This window comes from Lucilia cuprina, chromosome 3 (assembly GCF_022045245.1).
Source record: "Lucilia cuprina isolate Lc7/37 chromosome 3, ASM2204524v1, whole genome shotgun sequence".
Classification (NCBI taxonomy): Eukaryota; Metazoa; Arthropoda; class Insecta; order Diptera; family Calliphoridae; genus Lucilia; species Lucilia cuprina.
In genome coordinates this window covers 1,632,432-1,647,774 of record NC_060951.1, presented here as the reverse complement: position 1 = coordinate 1,647,774, position 15,343 = coordinate 1,632,432, and the positions used below count along the sequence as shown (strand labels likewise).

Sequence of the window (15,343 nt, the reverse complement as noted above, 5' to 3'; positions counted from 1 at the left end):
TCTTCGTTTGGTTTGGTTTCAAACAAATGGTCATACTTGTATCATTTAAAGTCTTAAGGTGGTAGAAAACTATATACTTTAGTTCATTTTTAAGTTTCGATTTTTTGCAATTTTAGTTTTTTTTTTTTTAAATATACCATATTACTTAAGTTTAACTGGTTGATTGACATTTTGTGGGGAGAGCGAGAGTAAATGAAGAAAAACACGCCTACTTTTTTTTTGGTCTTGAAAAGCTGGTAAAGTTACTTTGAAAGGGTGTAACTTTTGAAATGGAAATCAAAGTATAACTTAAAGAAAAAGTTAATATTCAATGCTTTCAATAATTACTATATTTTGTGATGAGAATTGGAGTGTAGTGGATGAGAATTTGAAAGAAGTTAGAAATATCTTAAGATTGTATTGTTGCTTCTTTTATGGGGAAACGTTCTTTCTACAAAGATTTATACTTTAAACGATTAACTTTGAAGAATTTGTCTATGGTGGCAGTTCTTTTCCATTAATAACTTAATGGGAATCTTTAAAGATCATTTTCCTTTTTACGTTTATCCCAAGGATCTTAGAGATATTTTCACTAGATTCAGTTACTGCTGGAAAATCCAATCTTTGTTGATGTGAGATGATCATGGAGATCGTTGATGATGGAAAGTTCTTTGAAAGATCTTCAGTTAAAAGTTTCATGTCTAGTCTCCTGTTCCTTTTTTAAAAGTTTGAATTTTGCTGCATGTTGCATTGAGATCAATCTGTTTCGATCGATCTTACAATTTTTTGTCTTGAGTGGGATCTTCAAATAATTAATCTTTTTAAAAAAGGTAAGTTTCACTGTGACTTTGTCAGATCTTGGTTTCGAAGTTTGGCAATACCAGAACAGCAGAAGTTGTTTGATTTGGTATTAAGATCAATCTGCTTCGATCGATTGATTTTAAAACTTTTGGTCTTGAGTTTAGGCAAATTTTGAAGAGTTTTTCTTCAATCTTATTAGATTTGTTAAGGCTTTGAAGATCACAAGATGTTTGTGGATAACAGACAGAGTTCTTTTTCTTAAAGTTTTATGACTGTGAAATTGTAATTATGTTCTTCCTTATGTTGTGTTTAAAACTACTTTCTTTCTTACTTTGGAAAAGCATTCAAATGTATTCTTGATACCTCCTCTCCTCCCTCTCTTTCATATTCCGAATTTACTTTTAATTAAACTTACTACACCATTTACAATCAAACATTTCTCTTGATGTAACATTTCTTGATTGTTCTAGTACAAATTGAGTTTTGTGTTTGTTGTAATCGATTCTAAATTTTTATTTAAATAATGGACTAGTGAAATACAAATGAACTGAATTGAAATCACAGGAAAAAACAGCAAAAAGAAAAATTATATATTTGCGGCATTTTTACAAAGTGTTTAAATGTTGATTGTTGTGATTGTTTTGAGTATTTATTTGTTGATTTTTTATGTTCAAGCCAAAACGTTTGCAGAATTTTTAATTGTCGGCGTTAAATAAACAACAAATAAAACATGGCAAAAAAACAAAAAGAACAAACTACAACAAATGGGGAGCTTAAAAGCCAACTAAATACTTTATTATTAACAAATTTAAAGCACAAGCAACAAAAACAACAATACGAACGAACACCAAAAACAATTTACACAAAATCGATTAAAATGTTTAAACGTTGGGAATTTGCAAAAGCCATATATAATCATGGGAAAATGACAAATTTTACGCACTCAAACAATTTACTATATAAAATCAAAATAAACTCGATCACTTTGTACATGTATTAAAAATTTACATACTATTAAAGTAATGTTGGTGGAGTAAAGAAACCTTGAACTTGTATTTACTGATAAATGTGGCATAAATTTCAAATTAATTTTTCGTTTGTATCTTAAAACTCTTTGCTAACAAGCCATGTAGGTATTTCGTATTGGGCTTTCTACCCTTATTAATGAAAGTGTCTTAAAATACAAAGTAGTTGCAAATAATTTTAAATCGATCTGTTGGAATTAATAAAACTTTCAATAAATCCTCACATGAAAGCACAGGCCTACTAATGATTAAAACTCCAATATGTAGTAAAGTTGCTGAGTACCAGCACCCGTAAGCAAGGCTGCTTGCAGTTGGAGCATACAAACAAACAAAAACATAGAGACTTACAAAAAGAGGCTACTGCCTCATAAATTCAGACACAAACAATCGATCAATCATGCTGTGGAAGTTTGACAAGCCAGCCGCTTTAAGAAATGAAATGAAAATAAAGAAACAAAAATTGAATTAATGTTTGCCTAAGCTTTAATATGCATATGTGCTCATTATTTGACAGGGATGTATGGATTAGTGATGTTTTTGAAACGATTACTTGAGTTGTGTTTAAAGTGTGAATAATTACGTAAATACTGCTTGCCAGCAAAGGATCTAAGTAAGTTTGAAGGAAACAGAAGAAAGTTGTGGATTCAGCATAGGAAGTAAAATGTTGTGATGTCTAGAATCGATGACCTGTAAAGCTATATTGGTAATCTTTAGAGGTAATTGCATAAGGGAGTCTCGTTTCTATCGATAGGCGTAAAGTAGCATCATGATCGAGAATGATCATGAATAATCTTGTTCTTCAAATATAATGATCTAGAACTTCAAAAGAGATCTTCGTTGTTTGATCATCATTTTTGTGTCTAATTTCGGAGCTATCGATAGGCGTAAAGTAGCATCATGATCGTGAATAAAGGACATTGACTCAAGAAAGAAAGTGTTGTGATGTCTATAACCGATGACCTGTAAAGCTATGTTGGTGATCTTTAGAGCTAGTTGTGTACGGGAGTCTCACTTCTATCGATAGGCGTAAAGTAGCATCATGATCGTGAATAAAGGACATTGACTCAAGAAAGAAAGTGTTGTGATGTCAAGAATCGATGGCCTGTAAAGCTATGTTGATAAACTTAAGAGGTTGTGTAAGGAAGTCTCGTTACTATGGACAGGCGTAAAGCAACATCATGATCAAGAATGAAGGACATGACTCAGGAAGGAAAGTGTTGTGATGTCTGATGATCGTTAGTAAGTGATCATGAATAATCTTGTTCTTTAAATGATGATCGAGAACTTTAAAAGAGATCTCCACTGTTTGATTGTCATTTCTGTTTTCATGTCTCAACATTCCATTTTAATACTCAAAAAAAAACTCGCACTTTCTTTCCAAATTCGAGCTGAAATTACCAAAGCTTTCCAAGCTATTGATTATTAAAAGAATACCAATGTTTTCCACTTTCATTACTTCAAAGTTCAGAATATCTTAGCGAAATTCAGATAAGTTATCTAATTGTAAAAGTAATATCTTAAAGTTGAAATAAAAAAATATTCTAATCCCACCGTTTATTCGCTTTTAGATTACTCCTTATCATAACATCTCTAGCTCCTTGTACAACCACACATAAACCAAGTTTGACGGTCGAATGGTTGATTGGTAGCAACATGAGTTCGCACACTCTCTGATCGTGTTTTTTATGTCTGGCTGGTTCATTTCATTGTTAATACAAATTGTTGTTTAAAGATCTTTTTTTCTCTCTCTTTTCTTGTTGTTGTTGTTGTCGTCATCTTCACTGTCATAGTCTTTAGCTACTTCACAACAATTACACAGCAAAATTTTCTTATATATTTTATTAAGAGCAAATCATAAACATTTTCAACCAAAATAAAAAAATGCATACACAAAAGGAATAAATACAAAGATGCTGGTCAAGCGATTAATCGATAACAAACAAAAAACTTTATGACTTTAAATACCTTCCATATTCTGTTGAAAACTCAGTCATCTTTAGAGCTACTGTCATCAGCGTTTAGCTCAGGAGCCTTAACATTTTGAAAAACACTTTATAATCAATTATGCATCAATTTTTTTCTCCTCCTTCTTCTTGTTTAATTCCCAATAAAAAAGATAAAAATCGCAAACAACAAATTATTAATATTTACCGAGCTATAGCAGATAAAAAGAAACACTTGTTGTTTAATAAGGAGTTGAAAAAAAAACGACGAAGAAGTTGTCGAGAAAAAGTACTTGAAGTGTTTTTTTTGTTTGCCTAACCAAACATTGTTCGGGTATACAGTAGCAACATGTTAAGACACTGGTCGTCATATTGTCTGTCAAATTGACATTTGAAAAATATAAATGATTAAACTACAAAAAAAGATGAAAAAATAGGAGTTTATGCTCTTCGGCTTGCAGCCATAGGAAAAGTATTTACATGCATCTTGAGAAAAACCCACGTAATTTGTTTTAGTTTTTTTGTTTGAGCTGGAGGAAAATGAAGGACTCGGTTAGGTACCCTATAGATGTTTTTTTTTAGAAATTAAAGATAATTGGAGGAACGAAAGGTCTTGGTAACGCAAGTTGTAGTGGAGAAGATCAAATTCGAAATTTGATGTAAAACCAAAGAATAGAGGGAATGGAAGAACAATTAAGGACACGCTCAAGGACTAGTAGGAAACGTCTGATAAAATGCGAAAGAGAAACTATGGAAAAGCTACAGAAAGAATAAGGAAGACAATGAGAAGAGTAAAGAAGTAGTAACGAGAGGCTAACGAAGGACTAAGAAGAAGCAAATGAAAGTTTTTGGGATGACTAAGGACATGCTAAGAAAAGCTTAAGGAAGGGCAAAGAAAGAATACAAAAAAGGCTTAGTGAAATCTAGAGAATTGATAACGAAAGGCTAAGTAAAGTTTAAAGAAAATCTTCTTAAAAACTTAGGAAATGATAAGGAAAGAATAAGGAATAACTAACGAGAAGCTAAAGGAAGGCTAAGGAAAAGCTAAGAATGGGATAAGTAAAGGTTAAGGATATACTATGGAGCACCTATTCAAAGACTAAGGAAGTGCTAAGCAGATGTTAAGAAAGGACTAAGGAGGTGTTAAGGAAAGGTGAAAAGGTCTAAGGATAACGAATGGTTAGAGGGAGACTAAAGAAAGGGATAAGGAAATTCTAAGAAAGGTCTAATAAAAAGCTAATAAAAGGTTTAAGACATAGCACAACAAAGTAAACTTTAAATCAAAACTAGGAAAAGGTTCTGGAATGAAGCTAAAAAATGGCTCGCAAAGTGCTAAAAAGATGTTTAAACAATGGCTAAGGAAATAACTGAGAAAAAATATGGAAACATTATGAATATATTTTGAAAAGAACATCCATGAAAAATTAAAGGCTAAAGAACGACTACAGCTAAGGAAAAATTTAAGAAATTAAAAGAGTAAGGCAAAATTAGGTAAAAACCATGGAAGGACTAATGAAAAGCTAAAGAAAGGTTAGCAAAATGCTAAAAGATGTTAAGAAATGGCTAAGAAAAGGACTGCGAAAAAGAAGATCATCCATAAAAAATGAAAGTAACAAGAAAGGCTAAAGAAAGGGAAACCGGGAAAAAACTGCTGAAAGACTAATAATGGATTGAAATGTTAAGGTATCAATGGATGTTCTCAATAATGGTCACCTCAAACTGTGCGGCATTTGGAAGTCGTTTCACGGACCAAGGAAAAACTACTGAAAGACTAATGAAACCAAGGATTGAAACGATAAGGTATCGGTGAATGATCTGCTGAAAGACTTAGGAAACTGAAAGGCTAAAGAAATAATGGATTGAAATGTTAAGCTATCGATGGATGTTCTCAATAATGATCACTGAAAGACTAATGAAACCAAGGATTGAAACGATAAGGTTTCAGTAAATGTTCTTGTTGATTATTACCACAAACTGTAAAGCACTTAAAGTCGTGTTAATGATCAGGGAAACTACTGAAAGACTAAAGAAACTACTGACTGAAAGGATAAGGTATCGTTGAATGTTTTCAATAATGATAATCGTAAACTGTAGGGCATTAGAAAGTCGTTTCAAAGTCTCTACCATCCATAATATCCATATGTTGATTGTTATTATTATGTAGTCATTTTATTAAATAATGCCGATGACTTGACAATTTTTATAATTCCAATTTGTTAACTGGTTGTTGTTTAATATTTAGCTGTCTTTTTTTTTTGTCTTTTTGTGCTGCTGTTTGTTGTCTTAGACATGAGGTGAAGACAAACATTAATCCTTATTTTTCAACCTGTTACTTGTACTTTTGGGAAGAGCTGTTTTTTTTTTTTTTTTTGTTAATTCTCCAGTTGTTGGTATCAACAAGTATCACTTGAAGTTGGCGGCAATTGAAGAATTTTACAGCAGACTTATAATTTTTAAAGTATTTAGTTTTACATAGGAACAGCTTAAATTTTTGGTGGGGGGCTTAAAGTAAGAACTTTTATAAAGTTTTCGCTTAAATGTCAAAAAAAGGAAGAAAAAATGAAGTGTTTAAAATAAAGGATTATATCAGAGATATGTTAAGTGACACAAACAGCTGTAAAAACTAGTAGTCAAAAGTTTAAGATAAAATAGTGTTTTTGAAATATAGGAAAACCAGCTGAAAGTAACGATGTAATGACAAGAAATGGCTTGACCAGGAAATTTCCTTATAAAATGTGGGAATTTATTAATAGATCTTAAACTTGTGTTGCTTTAACTGCTTTATAAATATGGTTTAAACTTTGGTTAAACCAACATCTTACGTTTAAATAGCTATTGAAGTTCAAACACTTTAACATAGTCCCCTGCAACAATGGCGGTTTTATTAAACTACTCAAGTAGTTTAACAAGTTTAAACTTTAGTTAATCTAGTATTTTCTTAACGAATACAATCTCTTCTATTTATGTTTGTCATAAAACTGCAAAATTTATTGATAGTGTCGAACAATTGTGACACTTTGACAAACCAAATCTTTTCACTAACAAACATTCACTAAATGTGACTCAACTCCAAAAGCAATTTCCACCCACTGACTTTGGACAACCAGACAAACGACTTTAGACAACGTTTGTATTCATAAGCCATCATTGACACAATTCTAATTGTCAATAAAAATTAAAATTATATGCTTAAATCGTTTTGGATTTTAAAACATTTGTACAACACATCTTCCCATGATTGCTTTTAATATGATTTTCAAAATATAACAAGAACAACCAACAATTTAACAATTCAATTAACATTTAAACTCGTTTCAATAATAAAATAAAATACTACCAATACAACACAACACAAACAACAAAAAATATATATAAAAAAATAAATATAAATTAAATTTACATACAAGTAAATTTTCTGAAATATATATAAAAAAATACTTATAACACTACTTAAACTTGTACATTTTCTATACTAAAATAAAAAATATATATAAAAACAAATCCAATAAATCAATGTTTAACAGAACAAAACCTAAGTTAACCAAACATGTTCGATACAATATATCTTAAACCAAGAGTGAGAAAGAGTATATTATTGAATTGTTATGCATGGCTGGTAACTTCATACAATTATGCAAAATGAGCTGTCAAACTTTAAACTTTTTTTAAGTTTCAAATTGACAGTTAAAAGTAACAATTACTAAATCAAGTTTTTATATAAAATAAACCGTATTTATAATAAATTTATATCATTTCATTCGTATACAATATAGCTACATAAACGCACAAACCCATTAAAGTGTTTAACAAAATGTTTTATTAAATTGAAAGTATTATTTTTTTATGATTGGAATGAAAAATATTCAATATGTTTTTTTTTTAATTTACTTATAATTATTATGCTTATCACATTAAGTTGTTAAGGAAAAATAATTATTTGAAATTGTAAGCAAATTAATGGTTATTATTGTTTATTTTACAACAATATAAAAAACAAATCTATAAAAAATTCAAAAGTTGTTAATAAAAAATTTTAAGTGGTTTTAATAAAAACAAATTTAGAAAATCGTAAAAATTTTATTCAAAAATTACAAAATGTCTCATTCAAACAAACGATCGCAAGATCACTTAATAATTGAAAGTTTTCTATTAAAAGTGTGATTACACAACGAAGTTTTCTTTAGAAGAGATCACTTAGTAATTAGAACATTACTTAATTAAAGTATGATCACTAAATGATCGATACTAAGATTGATCATATAGTAATTAAAACTTTTCTTAATTAAAGTGTGATCACTTAGTGATCGAACATATTTTTTTAGAAAAGTGTGTAGTAGTGATTGAAACTTTTATAATAGAAACGTATGAAAGACTTTTTTTTATATAAAAGTATGATCACACTCTAAGCTTCTTATAGAAAAGTGCGATCAGTTAGTAATCGTAAGTTTTCTATAGAAAAGTATGATCAATTATTGATTGCAACTTTTTTGTAGAAAAGTTCATTCAAAAAACTTATCTATTGATTACATTGATGTTTTAAAACTTTTCTTAATTAAAGTGTGATCACTTAGTGATCATACATTTTTTATAACAAAATATGTAGTAGTGATTGCTACTTTTTTAATAGAATGATCACTTATTTATAGAAACGTTTTTTATAGAAAAGTATGACCTTTTATTGATCGATTTACTATAAATATGTGATCACACTGCAGTCGTAAACCCGAGATCAGTTATTGATCCTTACTTGCCTAGAGAAAGGTATAAACACTTATCATCGAAATTTTTATATACAAAAGTGTAAATGAATTCTTCCTTTAAAGAAGAGTGATCAAGTGATCCAAACTTTTTTAGGGAAAAGAAGAACTGGTATCACCTTGTTATCAAAACATTATGATCATTTACGGATTTATTTATTTTTTTTTTTTTTTGAAGAAATGTTTCCTAGAGGCAAGTGTGTCACTTTGTAACCGAAACTTTTTGAAAGGCAATGTGATCACTTTTCTTAAGGAAAGTGTAAACAAACTTTTCTTGTCAAAAATGTTATCATTTAGTAATTGAGAACTGTCTATAGGATGGTGGGATCACATAGTGATAAATTAGTGTGATCACTTACAGACCAAAAATTTTCTATAGATGTCATAATGATAAGATCATAAGATCGTGGTGATCATTAGATCTAGAATTTTCTATAGAAAAGTGTGACCAAAAGATTTCTTTAAAAAAGTATGATCAATTAGTGACCTAAACTTTTCTATAGAAATATTTATTTATTTAGTGATCAGAACTAGTGATCTATGTGAAGTATGATCAATTAGTGATAGAAATTTTTTTAAAAATAAGTGTAAACATTTTTTCGAAAGAATAAAAAACACTGATCTCTAGCTCTCAAACTCTGAAAACCTTTCGATGACAGAGTGGCTATCGATTGGAACACCCAGGACCAGAGACATATTGGTAGACCTGTGCGTACATAGAAAAGACAGCTTGACTATAAAATTAGATCTTCAGGATGTAGTTGGAGTTGACTAAGGCATATGAAAGGAGATTGGAATGATTTACAGTATATGAACTTTTCTAAAGAAAAATGTGATCTTAACACTGCCATTAGAAGTTTCCTAAAGAAAAATATGATCTTATGAAGATCAGGAATTTTGTAAAGAAATGTTAGTGATCGAAACCTTTTTATAGATTAGTATGGATGTTTCCAATTAAAGGTGTAATCAACGAAAATGATTCATAACACTGCGATCAGAAATTTTCTACAGAAAAGTGTGATCATAAAGTTATAGAAACTATGCTACAGGAAAAAAAAGAACTTGTAAACCAGGAATAGAAATTTTTATAGAAAATATTGATTACATTTGGTTTGAACTTTTCATAGAATTCTGGGTTCACATTGGGGATCATTTTAGAAATTGTAGTAAATTTTCCAAATTTAAAACTTTTTTTTTTAATTCGTTATACAATTCATTACTTTTTAAGTAGTTGTACTTATGTTTTGAAAAACTAATTTAAAAAAATAGCAATAAAAGACAGTTGATTTCCTTTCTAGTAAATTAAAACTTAATATATTCTTTAAAGCTGGTTTTGTAATTCTTTAAAAATAATAAAAGTAATAAATTTTTTCCTAAAGACATACAAATATTTCATTCATAGCTTTAAACATACCCTACACAAAATGTTGACAAGGAATTTAAGTCAAAAGATGTAAAAAAAGAGACAAAAGTAAAAATCATTAAATATTATAAATATTTCAAAATTGTTTTATTTAATATTAAAAATTTTAAATGAGTTTTGTAAGCCTTGAAACAGGCTTTAGTTTTAGGTCTCTTAAATATAACTATTTCAGCACCTTTGCTTTATAACATAAAAATTGAAGGGTGTCCTTGATTCGTCTTTAATAGTTTACAATTAATTTACTAGTTTGTGTTTTTTTCTGTCAGTTATAAGTTGCTTCTTTTTTAATTTTAATAATTCTTCATTTTTTACAATTATTAAAGTTCATTCATACGGGAAGTGTAAATGATTTCTTATGAATTAAAATACACAGAGACCAAATTAAAACCAGTAGCCAGTTTTTTTTTGTTTCTTTCAAACAATACATAATTTTTTCAATTTTCAAGACTTCTTCATATTATATATATTCTTTGTTTCTGTAAAACATAAAGCTGAATATCAAAGTCATAAAAAACTATATTTTGGTTTAATAAATCACTTCAATAAAAAAAATCTCAACACAAAAAATAAAGTTTAAAATTCAAAGAAATTTGTAAAAAAATTATGAATGAATGAACTCGAAAAACAGAGGAAAATATATAAACTAAATTCATAAAATAATGATATAAACCACTAATACAGAGATACAAATACATGTGTATGTATATTCAAATACATTCACAAATAGAATTCCATACACATGTTTAGGTCATAAGAGATGATTTTGAAAAAAATATATATTATAATAATTAGCCTGGGAATACAATTTAAACAAGAGTTTAAAGTGTAATTTGAAGACGAGTTGTTTGAGTATTTATGAATTAACTAAGTTTAGGTAATAGTATGTAAGTAACTTTAACAACTAACTTGACTTATATAGTTTTATTCATATAAACAGGGCAATAAAACATGTGTAAGTTATACAAAAAAAAAAACAGTTTGAAAAATATAAATATGAAGGTTTACACTGAAAAAAATTTTGAACTAACACACAAATAGAGTGAAAGAAGATAATCTATAATTTTGTCAATAGTCTAGTCTATAGCCTAGTCTAAAGTCTAGTCTATAGCCTAGTCTAAAGTCTGGTCTATAACCTAGTCTAAAGTGTAGTCTATAGCCTAGTTTAAGGTCTATTCTATAGCCTAGACTAAAGTCCAGTCTTTAGCCTAGTCTAAAGTGTAGTCTATAGCCTAGTCTAAAGTCCAGTCCATAACGTAGTCTAAAGTCTAATCCATAGGCTAGTCTAAAGTCTAGTCAATAGCCTAGTCTAAAGTCTAGTGTATAGCCTAGTCTAAAGTCTTGTCTATAACCTAGTCTAAAGTGTAGTCTATAGACTAGTTTAAGGTGTATTCTGTAGCCTAGTCTAAAGTGTAGTCTTCAGCCTAGCCTAAAGTGTACTCTATAGCCTAGCCTAAAGTCCAGTCTATAGCGTAGTCTAAAGTCTAGTCTATAGCCTAGTCTCAAGTCTAGTCTACAGCCTAGTCTCAAGTCTAGTCTATAGCCTAGTCTAAAGTCTAGTCTATGGCCTAGTCTAAAGTCTAGTCTATGGCCTAGTCTAAAGTCTAGTCTTTAGCCTATTCTAAAGTCTAGTCTATGGTCTACTTTACAGTCTAGTCTATAGCCTAGTATATAGTCCACTCTATATCTTAGTCTATAGTCTAATCTATAATCCAGTCTATAATCTACTCTATAGTCTAGTTTATGGTCTAGTGTAAAGTCTAGCGTAAAGTCTAGTCTAAAGCATAGTCTATAGTCTAATCTATAGCCTTGTCTTCAGACTAGTATAGTATATAGTCTAGTCTATAGTATTGTCTATAGTCTAGTCTATAGTCTAGTCTATAGTCTAGTCTATAGTCTAGTCTATAGTCTAGTCTAGTCTATAGTCTAGTCTATAGTCTAGTCTATAGTCTAGTCTATAGTCTAGTCTATAGTCTAGTCTATAGTCTAGTCTATAGTCTAGTCTATAGTCTAGTCTATAGTCTAGTCTATAGTCTAGTCTATAGTCTAGTATATAGTGTAGTTTATAGTCTAGTATATAGTCTAGTATTAAGTGTAATCTATAGTCAAGTCCAAGGTCTAGTCGATAGTCAATCTAGTCGATTCCAAAAATTTAGCATTTTTTCGGTAAAATTTTTTCTTTAAGTGTCTTAATTTTTAATACTTTATTTCTTACGATTTCAAAAGAATCATTTTTAAAGTTTCAAATAAATTTGATCTAAAGACCACCAGTAATATTTTTCTATGAAAATAATAAAATTTATTTCATTAAACGAAAAAAAATATACAAAAAATTATTATTATTATAAAAAAACTGATAACAAATTTTATTACATAAAACTGAAACAGAAAACTTGAAAGAAATACAAAAACTATGTACTTATTTAAAAACAAAATCATAAATTTATGATAGTTTTATGAAAACTAACAAAATTTGATTCCCATAACTATATTTACGCATTAATGGTAGCAGCAAAAAAAAAAAAAAATAAATAAAAGCGGTAACAGTAGCAATAAGTTGGGTAAGTTTTGTTACAAACCCATTAAAAACCAAAAATAAGGTAACAGAGAAAATAATAATTGTAATGACAATAAATTTAATGACAATTTTAAACAATAAAAGAAACAAAAACAATAACAACGACAGAAAATATAGTAGAAAATCTACAACTGCATATGTACATGTGTGAATGACTTATTAATGTTAAAGAAGTGGTAAGTAAGTAAGTGAAGTAACTAAAAGTTATTGGTAGTGGCAGTACAACACGGTAGTAGTTTTTATTTTTTTCAAACAACAAGTCGTCGACTTGTAACTTCTTTTTGTATAGAAACAACAAAAACACTTGTTAATGATGAGTATTTTTGTTTTTTTTTTTTTTTGTTTTTGATTTTTCATAAACTCCCGTCATGTAGTAGTTGGTTAGGAAAAATTATTACTTTCGTAGAAACTTGGTAATTTATGGTGGGAATATGAATTTTGTTAAAATCTATTTATCTATTTCTTGTGTCTTTTTTGGGGTTTTATTAGGCGACAGAGCGTATAGTTTATAAAATTGTTTTGTTTTTTTTAATAATAATAATAATTGTTTGATTTTTTATTGTAATAATTTGAGTTTATTTCGAGGAAAAAAAGTTTAATCTTTTGATAAAATATAAAAAATGATGTTTTAGATTAAACTAGCAAAGTTTAATTACCCCTCAAAGTGTTGCTGTAGAGGAAAAACTATATGAAAATAATTTAATTATTTCATAATGTGTAGTTCAATTGTGAGAAAGTTAAATTTGATATTTAAAATGAAATTAAATAATAATGTTTAAAAACAAAATGAAATCTAATTAAAAAAAAAACTTTCAAAAATCTAACAAATTAATAAAAAAAATATTAGTGAAATATTGAAAAAAGAAAACTCACCGCATACAAAGGAATCTTTTTGACCAGCAGATCCTGCAAATAAAGGAAAAATAAAATAAAATTAGAAGGAGAAATTTGAATAAGATGTAGTACAAACTTAAGTAAAGACTATACTAAAGACTAGAATATACTTTAGACTATAGATTAGGATAAAGACTAGACTATAAACTAGACTATACACTAGACTGTAGACTAGACTATAGACTACACTATAGACAAGACTATAGACTACACTATAGAAAAGACTATAGACTAGACTATAGACTAGACTATAGACTAGACTATAGACTAGACTATAGACTAGACTATAGGCTATACTATAGACTAGACTATAGACTAGACTATAGACAAGACTATAGATTAGGCTATAGACCAAATTATATACTTGATTATAGACTAGACTATAGACTAGACTATAGACTAGACTATAGACTAGACTATAGACAAGACTATAGACTAGACTATAGACTAGACTATAGTCTAGACTATAGACTAGACTATAGACTAGACTATAAACTCGACTATAGACTAGACTATAGACTAGACTATAAACTAGACTATTGACGAGACTATAGACTAGACTATAAACTAGACTATAGTCTAGACTATAAACTAGACTATTGATTAGACTATAGACTAGACTATAAACTAGACTATGGACTAGACTATAGACAAGGCTATAGACCAGGTTAGACACTATACTAAAGACTAGACTATAAAACAGACCATACAATAGACTATATCCTAGACTATAAAATACACATCATATATTCAAATAGTCTAGACTACACTTTAGAAATTCTCATAAACTAGACTACAGTTTTGTCTGTAGGCTAGACTATAGACAACACTATAGAATAGAATATAGACTACACAATACACAAGATTGTAGACTAGACTATATCCTAGACAACAGACACAGATATAGACTTAAATGTTGCCTAGATATAGGCTATAGTCTAGACTTATAAACAAACCTACTAATACCAGAACTTCAAAATAAATTTATTCTAAACATTTTGCAAAATTTTTCATTTGACAAATTGTCTCATGTTTTATGTCAATATATTTTTGTCATTCGTATTCTTTTTTTTGTATATGCAACTTAATAAATATAAACATGAGACATTTAATATTAACATAACAATGACTAACTTGTCAATATGTGACAGTAGAATTCTTGCAACACGATCGTTTTTTTTTCTTCTCTCCCCACCGAAAACAATAAAGTCGTTAAAAGTATTTTATACACCTTCTTTATTTGACTAAATCTGAAAGCTAAAAAAATAAAAACCTTTATGTATGCAGAAATATTTATAAGATTTATTGACAAAATATCATCTACGGGAATCACAACAACAAATCCATGCCAATCCTTGAAAGCGCAGGCGTACATATGATTAAATTGTTTGTATGAATTTTTGTCTTCAATGGAATGAATATTGAAGTTAAAAGGAATAAAAAATAAATTTAAAAAAATCACTAAAGAAAAAAAGAACAAAAGCTAAATTTATTGATTTATTATAAAAACAATGAAATTTATGCAAAAATCAAAAAAAAAAAAACAGCAAAAAAAACGTCACAGAAAATACAAAGAGATATTGAATTTCATTAAGGAATAATAAATTTATAAACAGCAGAAAAATAAGTAATAATAATAAAAATAAAATCATATTAAAGGAAGTGGGTGATTAATGCAAAAATACACGGAGAGAAACAAAGGTTAAGATTTTACATGTATTTTATCAAGAAAAACTTGTTAGACTAATCTATTGAGTAGACTATAAACTAGCCTGTAGAGTAGACTATATTCTAGACTATAGTCTAGACTATAGTACTGACTATAGACTAGACTGTATTCTAGACTATAGTCTAGACTATAGTATTGACTATAGACTAGACTATAATCTAGACTATAGACTACACTATAGACTAGACTGTAGACTAGACTATAGACTAGGCTATGC

At 28.7% G+C, this 15,343-nt stretch overlaps 1 long non-coding RNA gene across 1 annotated transcript in view; it reads right to left on the bottom strand.

Moving 5' to 3' along the window:
- Positions 1–13,373: 13,373 nt before the first annotated feature.
- Positions 13,374–15,343, bottom strand: part of LOC124418613 — a 76,295-nt gene continuing 74,325 nt past the window's right edge. Inside the window, exon 3 of the long non-coding RNA XR_006940105.1 lies at positions 13,374–13,409. This is a non-coding gene — a long non-coding RNA (uncharacterized LOC124418613). The remainder of the gene's footprint in view (positions 13,410–15,343) is intronic.